The sequence below is a fragment of the Rhinopithecus roxellana genome, chromosome 11 (genome assembly GCF_007565055.1).
Source record: "Rhinopithecus roxellana isolate Shanxi Qingling chromosome 11, ASM756505v1, whole genome shotgun sequence".
NCBI lineage: Eukaryota > Metazoa > Chordata > Mammalia > Primates > Cercopithecidae > Rhinopithecus > Rhinopithecus roxellana.
The window spans coordinates 118,349,366-118,363,190 of record NC_044559.1 but is presented as its reverse complement, the minus strand read 5'-3'; positions in this window follow the sequence as shown (position 1 = coordinate 118,363,190).

Below are 13,825 nucleotides of genomic sequence, written 5' to 3'. Positions count from 1 at the left end.
ACTTCCCAGCCTTCCTGGTGTGAATTAATCCTGCCTATAAATGAGTTTAGCCCAAATAACCTAAATATAGATCTAACCCTGAAATGATACATTTTGGCCTTATATTCAAAACTAACTCAGAAAGAAATAACACTTTTTCACTAGAATTTTTATCTACTACTGTGTTATTTAAAAGCCTTCCTAATGATCTACAAATCTGCTTCTAAAAAGATGCTTTCGAAATGAAAACCTCAAAGTAAACACTAATTATTTTTCTGAAAATTTTCATGAGTATATATATGTATGTATATACACTTTTTCTTTTTCCTTCAACTTACATTTATCTGTGCATCAGCCTTGTTAGAAGTTGATTGGAGTGGTCTTAAAAGCCTACTAGTGGAAGCTCTGAGTAAGAGAAAAGATCAGCACACATCTCGAGAAAACAGGCTTAGCAAACAACTCCTGCACTTACCAGAGGCTGGGAAACTCTGATGGGAAGTGCTGTTTTACCTGAGATCCTATTCCGGGAAAGAAAGTGTTTACTAAAACTTAATGCAACTAATGCTGTGAATAGATGTGCCTTGTTTAGATTTGTGGAATTTTTAAAAAGCTATCAAATGGGACAATCATAAAGAACAAATTCCACTCAAAAAAATGTTGAAGTTTGGTGTAATTTCTATCGTCATGATGCAACATTTGTAAACTACGATAGATGCAACATTTGTAAACTACGATAGGTAGAGATATTCTTAAGAATTTTCATTCATTATGATTACATTTTTAAAAGACCACTTACACTTCAGGAGATATAGCCAAAATAGAAGCTTTTCATCTATTGGCCATACAACGCACATCAATTAATTATTTACTAGATGTAATGCATTGTTTTCCGTACCACCAATTGGAAAGAATTCTTTGTATTCATTCAAACATTTCCTATAAGTCTTCTTTGATTCTAAGATTCAGAATACAAATAATAATAATAATAATAATAATAATAATATTTGAGTTTATCCTCTCTGCAGTCTGTTGACATGTAAGAAAATAACTACAATTCTTCGTGGTAAGTGCTAGAAGATGTTTAGATGCAAACAAGCCTTTGAAATAATTGACTCCTTTCCTAGGATGAACACAGATTTATTTCAAAGCCCTCTCCAAACTGAGGTTTATAGGATGAAGATTTGTGCAACTCTGAGAAGGCCTTCCCAGCAAAGAAAATGCAGAACTATGGATGCAAAGGCAGGCTTTAGCATGCTGAGATGACGATAAATATTTTGGTACATGTGTTTGTGTGCATGTGTGTGTCTCTATGTTTGGAGTGGGAATGGAAAGAGATTAGGGCAGAAAAATAGAAGCCAGATTCTAAAAGGGCTTATATGTTCAGTGCTCTATGCAATGGCCTTTTTCTAAAAATGTATTCCATAAGTGCTGGGAGTTACAGAGACTCAAAACTAAAAGAGTGGGTGAGTGGATGTGGGGACAAAGATAATGAAAAATATATACAGTATAGTTATCTGACTGTTACATGTGATAATCTGCAGAGTTTAACCAGAAATATGTCTCTGTTTCTGGAGTTAACATATCTGTGAACAGAGGTTTGAAGCAATTCTTAACTTTCAGAATCATAGTGAATTTATTATAAAACAATAAATTTTGGAATGTTTTAGGGCCAATATCTATGCTGTCTTGAAGTTAATATTTATGCATTCACTGAAGTTGAATGTTTCTATCCCTTTGTATCTGTAGTTTCTATCTCTGTTCCACATTTTTATCATTCTACATTCTGACTTCTACCAATATCCAGCTGCAATGGGGCTTCAATGGGTCCTAAGCCATTACTCTTCCTTAGCAGCACGTAGAGACTTCTGTAAAGCAGCTCAGGTGCATGTCAACTGAACACTTGTCTAAAAATAAAATAAAAATACATAAATATGAATTGAATGCTTTAAACACGGAACTATAAACATCCAATGCTAAAAACAGAACAGAAATATAAAAATGCAATTTGTAAGGGCTTTCCAAGGTCTAAGAGAAGTAGTGCTCATAGAATATAGATTGATGAAAATATTGACTTCCAATCAGCCCAATCAGTCCACCATCAATTGTCTCACTTTCAAAGTATGAGGCTATCCAGAGCAATGAAGCAAGAGAAAGAAATAAAAGTCATCCACATAGAAAGAGAGGAAGTACAACTATCTCTTTTCAGAGAGATATAATTCTACACCTAGAAAACCCCATTATCTCTATCCAAAGGCTCCTAGAACTGATAAACAACTTCAGCAAAGTTTCAGGATACAATACCTAGTAATAAAGCTTACCAAGGGGGTAAAAAATCTCTACAATGAGAATTACAAAACACTGCTCAAAGAAATCAGAGATGACACAAACAAATGGAAAAACATTCCATGTTGAGGGATAAGAATCAATAATGTTAAAATGGCCATAATGCACAAAGCAACTTACAGATTCAATGCTATTCCTATCAAACTACCAACATCATTTTTCACAGAATTAGAAAACAAACTATTTTAAAATTCATATGGAACCAAAAAAGAGCCAGAACAGCCAAAACAATCCTAAGCAAAAAGAGCAAAGCTGGAGGCATTACAGTACCTGACTTCAAACTATACTGTGAGGCTACGGTAACCAAAACAGCATGGTATGGTATAAAAACAAAAACACAGGCCAATGGAATAGGTTAGAGAACCCAGAAATAAAGTTGCCCACCTAAAACCATCCGATTTTCAACAAAGTTGACACAAGCAAGCAATGGGGGAAACTCCTATTCAATAAATGGTGCTGAGATAACCAGCCAGCCATATGCAGAAGATTGAAATTGAACCACCCTTTCCTTTCACATACAAAAATCAACTCAAGATGGATTAAAGACTTAAATGTAAAACCTAAAACTATTTTTTTTAAAGCCCTAGAAGAGAAGTTAGGAAATATCATTTTGGACGTTGGCCTTGGCAAAGAATTTATGAGTAAGTCCTCAAAAACAATTGTAACAAATACAAAAGTTGACATGTGGGACCTAATTAAACCAAAGAGCTTCTGCACAGCAGGAGAAACTATCAAAAGAGTAAACAGAAAACCTATGGAATAGGAGAAAACATTTGCAAACTATGCATCCAACAAGTGTTTAATATCCAGAATCTATAAGGAACTTAAACAAATCACAAGCAAAAAACAAAAAACTGCATTACAAAATGGGCAAGGGACATGAACAGATACTTCTCAAAAGAAGACATGCATGTGGCCAATAAGCGTATGAAAAAGTGCTCAATGCTAATTATTAGAGAAATGTAAATAAAAACACAATAAGATACCATCTCCCACTAGTCAGAATGGCTATTATTAAAAAGTCAAAAAATAGCAGATGCTGGACAGGCTGCAAAGAAAAATGAATGCTTATATACTGCTTATGGGAATGTAAATTAGCTCATCAGTGAAAAAAAGTAGTTTAGAGACTGGAAAGCAGTTTGAGAATTTCAAAGAACTTAAAACAGACTACCATGTGACCCAGCAATCCCATTACTGGATATATACCCTGAATAATATAAATCATTTTACCATAAAGACACATGCATGGCATATGTTCATCACAGCGTTATTCACAATAGCAAATACATGGAATCAATCTAGATGCCTATCAACCTATCAGTGATGGACTGAATAAAGCAAACATGGTACATATACACCATGGAATACTACTCAGCCATAAGAAAGAACAAAATCATGTCCTTTGCAGCAACATGGATGGAGCTGGAGGCCATTATCCTAATCTCAATAGTGCAAGAACAGAAAACCACATATTCTCACTTATAAGTGGGAGCTAAACATTGAGAACACTATGAACACAAAGACGGTAACAACAGACACTGGAGCCTACTTGTGGGTGAAGACTGGAAGAAGGGGGAGGGAGGGAGGAGAGTGAAGATGGAAAAACTACATATCAGGTACTATGCTTATTTCCTGGGTGATAAAATAATCTCTACAGCAAACTCCCACAACACACAATCTACCCATGTCATAAACCTGCATATGTATCCCCTAAGCCTAAAATAAAAATGGAAAAAAAAAAGTGAGAGGCTATCATTCATGGTTGACTTCCAGGTGTGTGTTAAACTAAAGCAATTTGTCATTAGTCCACTAAAGAGGTTTGAAACTACATCTGATTATTACTTCATACTATGGCTATTGAATGGTCATTGGATGATTAAACAGGTTTAGAACCAATTTTGTTAGTTTACTGGCTGCCAGGAGCATAGAACAATCAGTCTTTTCCTTAAGTTTATCTAAAGACAAACCCTATTCTAAGACTTTTGGCTCCATGACTTCCCAAATCACATCAGCATGGGCTAAAGACCCATAATCTCCTCTCGTAGCTAAGGTGTCCTCTGCCAAGTTTCTGAAATGATTGCATTTCTTCCTGGCCATACGACTAATCAGAGTGGTAAGTTAACTTCAAGTGAAAGAAATAGCTCTAATTTAACACAAACTCCTCAAAGACAATTGAGTCATCCACTTGTCCCTGACACAAATCAGCACAAATGCCAAAAATATTGCCCCTTTAGCAGCAACTCTTGGTCCCTAACATCAAAAGATCACATCTTCTGCTACCACCTGGTCCACTTCAATGACTGCCCAACCCTTAGCTAAGCCTCCAACAAAAAGATAAATGGACTGTGGTTCAGCAAGTGTAGAAGAGGCTCAATACCAAAATCAGTAGGTCCCTCAAAAGGAAGGAGGCCATAAACTAGAGAGAAGTTCTAGAGAGATGTTCATCTCAGAACATCTACTCTTTACAACCCTGATGGAATACCAGTGTTTGACTAAATTAGAGAAAGCATGGTGTTCTGCCTCATGCTCAGTCCTTGCATATCCATCCTGAGTTCCAGCAGACTCTCTAAGTCTGGGTTCACCGAAAGACTCCTTTACAGTTACAACCCCTTAGTAGAAATTCCATTATAAAATACTGAGAATCTTAAGGCAGTAAGCTGTCAAATAAACTTTAGAGATTTAGAGGATTTTGGATCCTACCTTTCTATCATTTTCTTTCCATTCTTACATTATTAGTAGAAACAAATTCAGCTTCATAAACTGCTACTAGTTTATCTTGCCAATAAATAACCATTAAATGTTCTTGTAACTTAACAGTACAGGAGTCACCAACGTCATCAGTCAAAATAACCCATCATTTTGCCAAGTCAATGCATAGCTCGTCAGCCAAATGAATCCTCCACCACAGATCAGTATCCAAACCTATGGGTACGACGCTCATCGGAACAGCTTTGTGCAAATGATACAGAGATCTCAACTAAATCCTGTAGGTGAGTGATATAAAAGCAGCATTGTAAAACAATTACAGAAATGAAAGCCTAAGTTAAATTACTCTCAAGCCCATGATGTTCCTATAAGTCATTTGCAAAAGACTAAGCAGGACTATGAGCATAAATATGCTCTATATAGTTATTCAAGTGAAATAGAAAGGCCATTTTCTGGCCTAAAGCAGCGTATAATTAAACGGTAGAAAGTGAATGAACAAATTAAAAACTAGATACTACATAAAAAGAAAACCTAAGTACAGCTAAATACAATTACTCATCCTTCAGTTCTCAACTCAAACACCAGTTCTTCAGACAAGTTATCTTGACCACAATCAGTGTATTCTTGCTCTCAGAGAACTGTTATGACCTCCTTCATCTGGTATTCCCAGTTGTTAAGTTTTATGTACATCCAGGATTACTTGATTAATGTCTGCCCCTGCACTGGCCTGTAATCTCCACGCAGGTGGAACCCATGCCTGGTTTTTGCTCACTATTGAACCCTCAATATCTAGCCTAACCCCAGCACCTAGTAATATTTCTCAATATATATTTATGAATAAATGATTGGTGTAAAATGTCTCCATTATATTTTTATCACTAGTTATAACTCTGAAAAAGTATGGAAAAAATCCACTAGGGGACTAATATTAACTTATTAGGAAATCATATGTGATGGTTAATATTATGTGCCAACTTGACTGAGCTAAGGGATGCCCAGATAGCTGGTAAAACATTATTTCTCGGTGCATCTGTGAGCGTGTTTCCAAAAGAGACTATCATTAGAATCAGCAGACTGTGTAAAAAAGATCTGTCCTCACCAATGAGTGTGGGCACCATTCAATGCCTGAACAGTCAGAGCCTGAAAAGAACAAAAATGTGGAGGAAAGGTGAGTCCTCTGTCTTCTTGAGCTGGAACATTCATCTTCTCCTGCCCTTGGACATCTCAGGCCTTCTGACTCAGGACTTATACCAGCACCCTACCCAACCCTTCCCACCCTCTGTTTCTCAGGCCTTCAGAATCAGATTGAATTATACCAAATACTTTCTTTGTTCTCCACTTTGCAGACGGCAGATAGTTGGACATATCAGTCTTGCAAGTGCATAAGCCAATTTTATATATATATTAAATATTTTGGGTGGTTTGTTATGTAGCAATAGGAATTGGAACAGCTACCATATAAGGAAAAGTAGATGGGTTGGACATTTTATTATTGTTTAAATTTTTAATATATATAATTTATATATATATTATATACAAATTATATATAATATATATTATATACAAATTATTATATATAATTTAATAATATATAATTTTATATATAAGTGTTATATTTATATATGTATAGAGATACACACACACACATATATCTCCATCCTATTGGCTCTGTTTCAATAGAAAGCCCCGATTAATACATCCAGAAAATGCCACTCCCCTCTCTCTCTCTGCCTGTATTTCCTGAGCATCCTAAAATGTGGATTAGAAATACCTAACCATTTATAGCAATAGAAATACAAAGAAAAAATTTAAACAATAATAAAATCTCTAACCAATCTACTTTTCCTTATATGGTAGCTGTTCCAATTCCTACTGCTACATAACAAACCACCCAAAACTTAGAAGCATAAAGCAACACTATTACATCATGCACAGGTTCTTTAGGTCAGGAATTCAGACAAAGCAGAGTGCACTTGGCTGCTTCTGCTCCAAGATATTTACAACCTCAGCTGGAAAGACTAGAAGGTTGGAGATGACTCAATTCCTTGGAGCCAGAATCATGCAGAGGCAACTTCACTCACATATTTGGCCATGGGTGCTGGTTGTTGACTAGAACCTCAGCTGGGCGGTTGGCTGAAAACCTACCAGTAGCCACTCAAAGAGGGCTAATTTGGATTTCCTCACATCGGGATATCTGAACTCTAAGAATGAGCATCCGAAAAAAAAAAATCTAGGCAGGAGCTATAATATCTTCTATGATTCCTCTTCAAAAGTCACATGGTCTGGCTGCACAGTCCGTAGCCCACCCAGATTCCAGGCCATGGAGTCACTGACCCTAGCACTTAGTGGGAAGGTGTCAGACTCATGGTGCAGGGTGGGGAAAGCTGATGTGGCATTTTTGGAATACAAAATCTTCCACATTTTGCTTCGGTTACCAAAGAAGGCTACCAAGTGAAATGCCAAACATCATCTTTAAGCATAATTTGTTGCCCAAATCTTGTCACTTTGTGAATCTAAGAAAATCTATGAATTGTGCACTTCTGAGGCTTCTTCATGGCCCCTATTGATAACTTTGCTTTTGTATCAGCTTTTAGCAGAAATGCAAATCCTAAAGGAATTAAAAACTGAAACCCTGACAGAAAAATGGATAAAGGTAAATCACCATTGGAAGAAGAAAAAAAAGATTAATAAACATGAGAAAACTATCAACCAAAATGTACAAAGTAAAACAGTAAGATGATTTTTATCTGCCAAAATAACTGAAAAATGACAATGTCAGCAAGGATTCTATTACAAATGCTGACAGGAAGGAGTATTAGTTATCTATTGATGTGTAACAAATTATCCCCCAAATGTAGCAAATTAAATATTTATTATCTTACCATGTCTGCAGGACAGGAATCCAAGAATGGCTTCGCTGGGTGGTCCTGGCTTATCAGCTCTCATGAGGAGGCCATCAAGATATTGGCCAGGGCTGCAGTCATCAGAAAGCTAGGTGAAGACTGAAGGATCTGTTTGCAAAATGGCTCATGCTTACAGTTGTTGACTGGAGAACTCAAGTCCTTGCTGACTCTTGGCAGGAGGCTTCGGTTCCTCACTCACCACGTGGACCTCTCCTTAGTGATGCTTACATGTTCTCATGATATGGCAGCTTGCTTCTCCCCAGGGCAGGAGATCTAAGAGGAAGCAAAGCAGATGCCATCATGTACTTTATGACCAGTCTGTGTTTCTGTAACTGCATGTTGTTTTACGTAGGTTGATGCTATTCATTATGAAAAGCACTACACAAGGGCATAAATATCCAGAGGTAGGTACGTTTGGCATAACCACCAATAAGTTGGCAGAGTCACTTTGGATAGCAATTTTACAACATGTATCAAAAGACTTAAAAATGTTTTATTGCAAAAAAAAAGTATATGTGTGTGTGTATATATATATATATATATATATCTCCAGGGTAGGCAGATTCAAGAAATGGAAAGCTCATGGTTTCTGTGGTTTACAGGGGATAAGGAAAAAGCAGAATGGACAGTGACACTTGAATGGTATGGAGAAGGGAGGCAGCAGAATATATTTCTGAGGACTTAAAAATGTTTAAAATTAGATAGTGGTGATGGTTGCATAACTTTGTGAATAAACTTTAAAAACAGCTTAACTGGAAAAAATGTTTTATAGCACAAAGTTAGCATTCGAAAATATTTTTGTTGCAGGAATTGTTACCAGCCATGAATCCATACAAGTCTGAGGCAACCTCAATTCTTGCCTCCTCAGAAGAAAGAATTCAACTGAGAGGGGTAGGGCAAAAGGAGAGACAGAGGCAAGCTTTAGATCAGAAGTGAAAGTTTATTAAAAAGCTTTAGAACAGGAATGAAAGGAAGGAAAGAACACTTGGAAGAGGACCAAGCAGGTGAGCTGAGAGATCAAGTGCCCCATTTGACCTTTGAGGTAGGGTTTTATATGTTGGCATACTTCCGGGGCCTTCCATCCCTTCTCCCCTGACTCTTCCCTGGAGGTGGGCTGTCCGCATGTGCAATGGCCTGCTAGCGCTTGGGAGGTGAGCGTGCACAGTGTCTTTACTGGAGTTACATGCACGCTTACTTGAGGTGTTCGTCCCTTACCAAATGTACTTAGGAGGCCATATACCAATTAAACTCTGCCATTTGGACTCTTAATGTGCATGCTTGCGCCCACTCACCCTAATCCTGAGATCTTATTGGGAACCTGCTGATCACCAGTTTCTGGTGTTTTCTATTAGGAGGTTGCCTTTCCCTGGCACCAGCTGTGAACAATTATTATTTTAGAAAAATAGTGTAACAATGGTCTGACCACCACCTGATGGTCGCCTGACATTCCTGGTGGGGGTGGGGGGACCTCTCCTGACCTGCTCATTCCTGACTAGCTACCTACTGTAACAGAATGAGTAAATGAATAAATAATCCAGTAGTTCCAATTCTAGAAATCAACTCAGAAGAAACAATGAGGTGAAGATGACAAAAATGTATACATCTAGATGGTCATTATCCATTATTTGTAACAAAGATGAAGTGGAAGTTGAACCAAATGGGCAAATAAAAGTCATTGAATAAATTATAACACATTATATCTTGATTATTTTGCAGCTATTAAAAATTAAATGTCCAAAAAAATTTAATATGGTCCTGATATAATGTTAAGTGAAAAATGAATAAAGAAAAAAATATAATTAAATATGATTCCAATCAGTTGTATCCATATGGCAGAATAAAGAATGCTGGAAGGAAATACAATAGAGTTAACAACAGTTTCCAGGTTGTGGGTTATAGGTAGTTGTTCTTCCTTCTTTCTGCTTCTCTGTACTTTCATGTTGTTGATACTGCCAATGTGTTGTTTCTATAATTGGATATATAATTTAAATATTTATTTGTTACTTTTACTCCCAGTGTACTTTCTTCTTACCAACCCATGCAGCCCTGTACAACTTTGGCAGTAAGGTCATAACTAAACTTCTGCATTTTCCTATCATGTTAATATTGAAATATTATGCATATGGAGAAACTATATTCCTTATCCTAAGATCTACAATGACTAGAAAGTCATCAATATACATAACAGCTTATCAGACTATATTTTTGCTATCATAAATCTGGGCTGATTTTATTTGCACATCACAAAACTTGCAGCGTAAGTCACAGCAATCACTGCTTGAGTAAATATCAGATGATATTACTGCTTGAGTAATATCATTTGGAGACAGACAGATCTTTCGTTTTGGTTTTATTTCTTTTTCTTCTTCCTTCCTTTAGGTAAATCTAGTGAGTCAAGACTTTACGAAAAATAGTGTGGTGTTTTATCTCCTTGCAATTCTGAAGTTAACTTGCCTGTTGTGTTTACATATAGGCACACTAAAGTCTTTCGCTTAGAAATTCCAAGTGTTACAAACGGTTTATCAAGCCACATATTCCTGCATGGAAATGAAATAACTTGATTACATTAGGTAACACAAACAAGTGTGAAATAACCAACAAAATTTCCAAAGCAAATTCTGAAAATGCCTGGAAAGAGAAGTGTTTTTCCTGAAAAGACAGGCTTCTTTTGTCAAGAGTCTTGAATATCCTTCTCCTGTTTTGCAAATAACCCCAAAAGAAAGAAAGAACTTGAATCTTTGCACTAAAACATCTAACACGTCCAAAATTATCTATACAGCAAAGAAAATTTCAATTCTCTTAAAAATAAGTTATCCTGATCTATTACACTTTAATAAGACTATTCTCCATTCTTCTTTAAACATTAATTAAATAAAAGTCTACTCCTATGTATCCACCTTGTTTGAAGTAAAATATGCTTTAAACCAAGAACAAAGGTAAAAAGAAATTATAATTAGGACAAGATCAGTAAAATGTTTTCATACATTCATTTTGAGATCTTTAATATTTTATCTCTCCCATCATTAAGCTCAGAAACACAAATCCAGTCAAATATTATATTAATGGAAATGTTCTTCCAGGGTTGGTTTGTAATCTAATGAAACTACTAGAGTTTTTATAAAACAACTTAAAATTTTCCCCCAAAGAAAGATAAAAACTACATACTTAATAACCAATGCCGAAGGAGAGATTGTCTTTTCTTTAGAAATGTAATTCCCCACTTAAAGAGTAAGAACTGAGGAAGTAATAAAAATATTCTTCTCTATAGGCTTCTTATGTCCTCAAATATAAGGATGGAGTATTCTTATGACAGTAGAGCTAAAAACAGGCTATTTACTGGCACATTAGCAAGTTACCCAAAAGCTTTCTGGCAAATTGCCCACTATATAAGGAAAATGTGTGGATTTTGCTACAAATCCTACAATCAACTAATGTGTTATGAACAGAAGGCCTCCTTTGGGTTCAAGACATAGTATAAATCAATCATTTACACTTACAATTCCAAACTGCATTTCTGACAAATCAACACCTAAAAATGCAAAAGTTATTCCTGGAAAATATAAAAACCTATCACTTGAGAAGCATTTGAATAAACAGATTTAAGTTTTCTCTATTCCTTTAAAAGCAAATCACATAAATTTTTAAATTTATCTACCATCATTCTATTTTAAAAGTATATTACATATCTTTAATTCAAATAATACACTATGTTAAAAAAAAAAAAAGTTAAAAGCTATCCAGAAAGTGATGCTGCCATTATAGATGTTTCAAATAATATCCGTGTTTCTTCATAAACATCTCCTCTACCCATCCTGGAGGCAAAGGGATTTAGCAGTTAAGAGTACAGACTGTGTCATCAGTTTGCCTGACTGGATCGAGGCTCTGCCACGTGCAATGGAAAAGCTACACAACTGCTCATGGCCTCAGTTTTCCGATCTAGGAAATGGGTGAAGTATGTACAATTATACCAATATGGGAATGATTACATTGTACACACCTCATTAAGAGTTTTTCCAAGGAGCAAATAAGTAATATAATTATGGTAAAAGACAGAAAAGCATCTGGCACATCATAGTGCTATGGTTTGGGTTTTTTTTTTTTTTTTCTTTTTTTGAGACAGGCTGAAATTTTTGTATTTGTTGAAGAGACAGGTTTCCCATGTTGTCCAGGCTTACATTATTTTCTTCTAATCATTTCTGTCCTCATTGCCACAACTTGAATCCAAGAATATTTCATTCCCTTAAAACTGCTAAACCGGTCTCCCAACTGGTCTCCCTAGCTCCTTGCTTCTCAGCATCTAAAGCACTCCTTTTTTCCAATAAATTAATAAGTAAATTTATCCATTCACAAATCTCTTGCTCAAATAACTTCAAGAGTTTCTAATTTCTCTGGGAAAAAAAAAATAACAGCAACCATCTCATCTTTATAGCCTCCCGTAATTTAGTGGTAACACGGCACTGCCAACATTGTCTTTCCCTGCCCCACTTAATTCAATCAGGCTGTGTCCTTCTCTCCTTGAGCTTCATGCCCGTGTCATTCTCCCAACACTCTGCTGTGCTGCTTCTCCTTCTGGAATGTCCTCCCACCAACCACTCTGTCTACCCAACTCCTATTCATTCCTCAAAACCAAGTCCCAATTCATTCACAAAACCTTCCTGTATTACCATGAACCCACACTGATCTGATGTACCCCACACATATATACTAAAATTCCTTCTCTAGCAGGCTCATTTGGGTCCTTTGCTATGTATCTTCCTGAATTTTAGTGTTTTGGTGTAGAATTCCCCTGTAAACATAAGACTCCTTCATGCTTAATTTTTAGCATCCCCTCATTTCCCCCCACAAACAATTACCCTGTTTCTCTGAGGATCACAGCTATGTTTTACTCATCTTTTGTCAGAGCCATAGCTGAGCACATAACAAGTACTACATGGAATTGATCTGAATATTTATGATCCCTGTCTAGGCAGATGCCATCCTATTAGCATCTCTCAGATAAGGCAGTGTCTTGGAGCTGAAAAAAGTGGAATAATTCTCTGCTGGGGAGTTCATGAAAAAGGGCACAACATTAGTTTGTCAATTATCCCAGGTTTGTATCTGGGGCCTAAGGAAAACAATGGGGCCTAAGGAAAACAATAGCGTAAACGTGGGAACCGGGAGCTGAGGCAGCTGTCATGGTGTCCTATAGGGAATTACTAATGGAATAGATTTCACCTGTTAAAATCCTGTCAAAGGGGTGAGGCTTGACTCCGGCAGTGACATGGTGACTATTTTAACTTTCTCCTGTCAAATGGCTTGGTTTAGAATGTCTTGGTTTTTTCCTCCCAGTAATTGGGTCTGTTTGATTGAAGGAAGAAATTAATTTATTGTAGTGAAGGTGGCAACTTGGACTTCTGTCCATGCCCTGACCTCAGGCCCCTTGGAATGGCATGGGAAAGTTTCACTCCAATCACTCCAGCCCCTCCACCCTCCTGGCAAGGCAGGTGTTCTCTCTCATCTACAGCCTCAAGGATGGAGACACAACACTTCCCTCCCTTCTGAAAGCCTCTCTCCATTGTCTTCCCACCTCAGTACCCTCCTCAGCTCTTTTCTAATCTCAACCATAAGCTTCCTCCCCACCACCTTGCAGTTGTCTTTCCTCTGTGTGCTAGTACTATTCACAATGTAGGAGAGTTACATATTTATCACCACTCAACAGGCAGTTCCTTGAGATCAGAAATGATCGTTTTTTCATCTATGTACCCCCAGAAATGCCTTACACGTTGTACATCCTTTTTTTTTTTTTTTTTTTTTTTTTTTTTTTTTTTTTTCTGGAGATGGAGTCTCACTCTATCGCCCAGGCTGGAGTGCAGTGGCACTATCTCGGCTCACTGCAACCTCCACCTCCCGGGTTC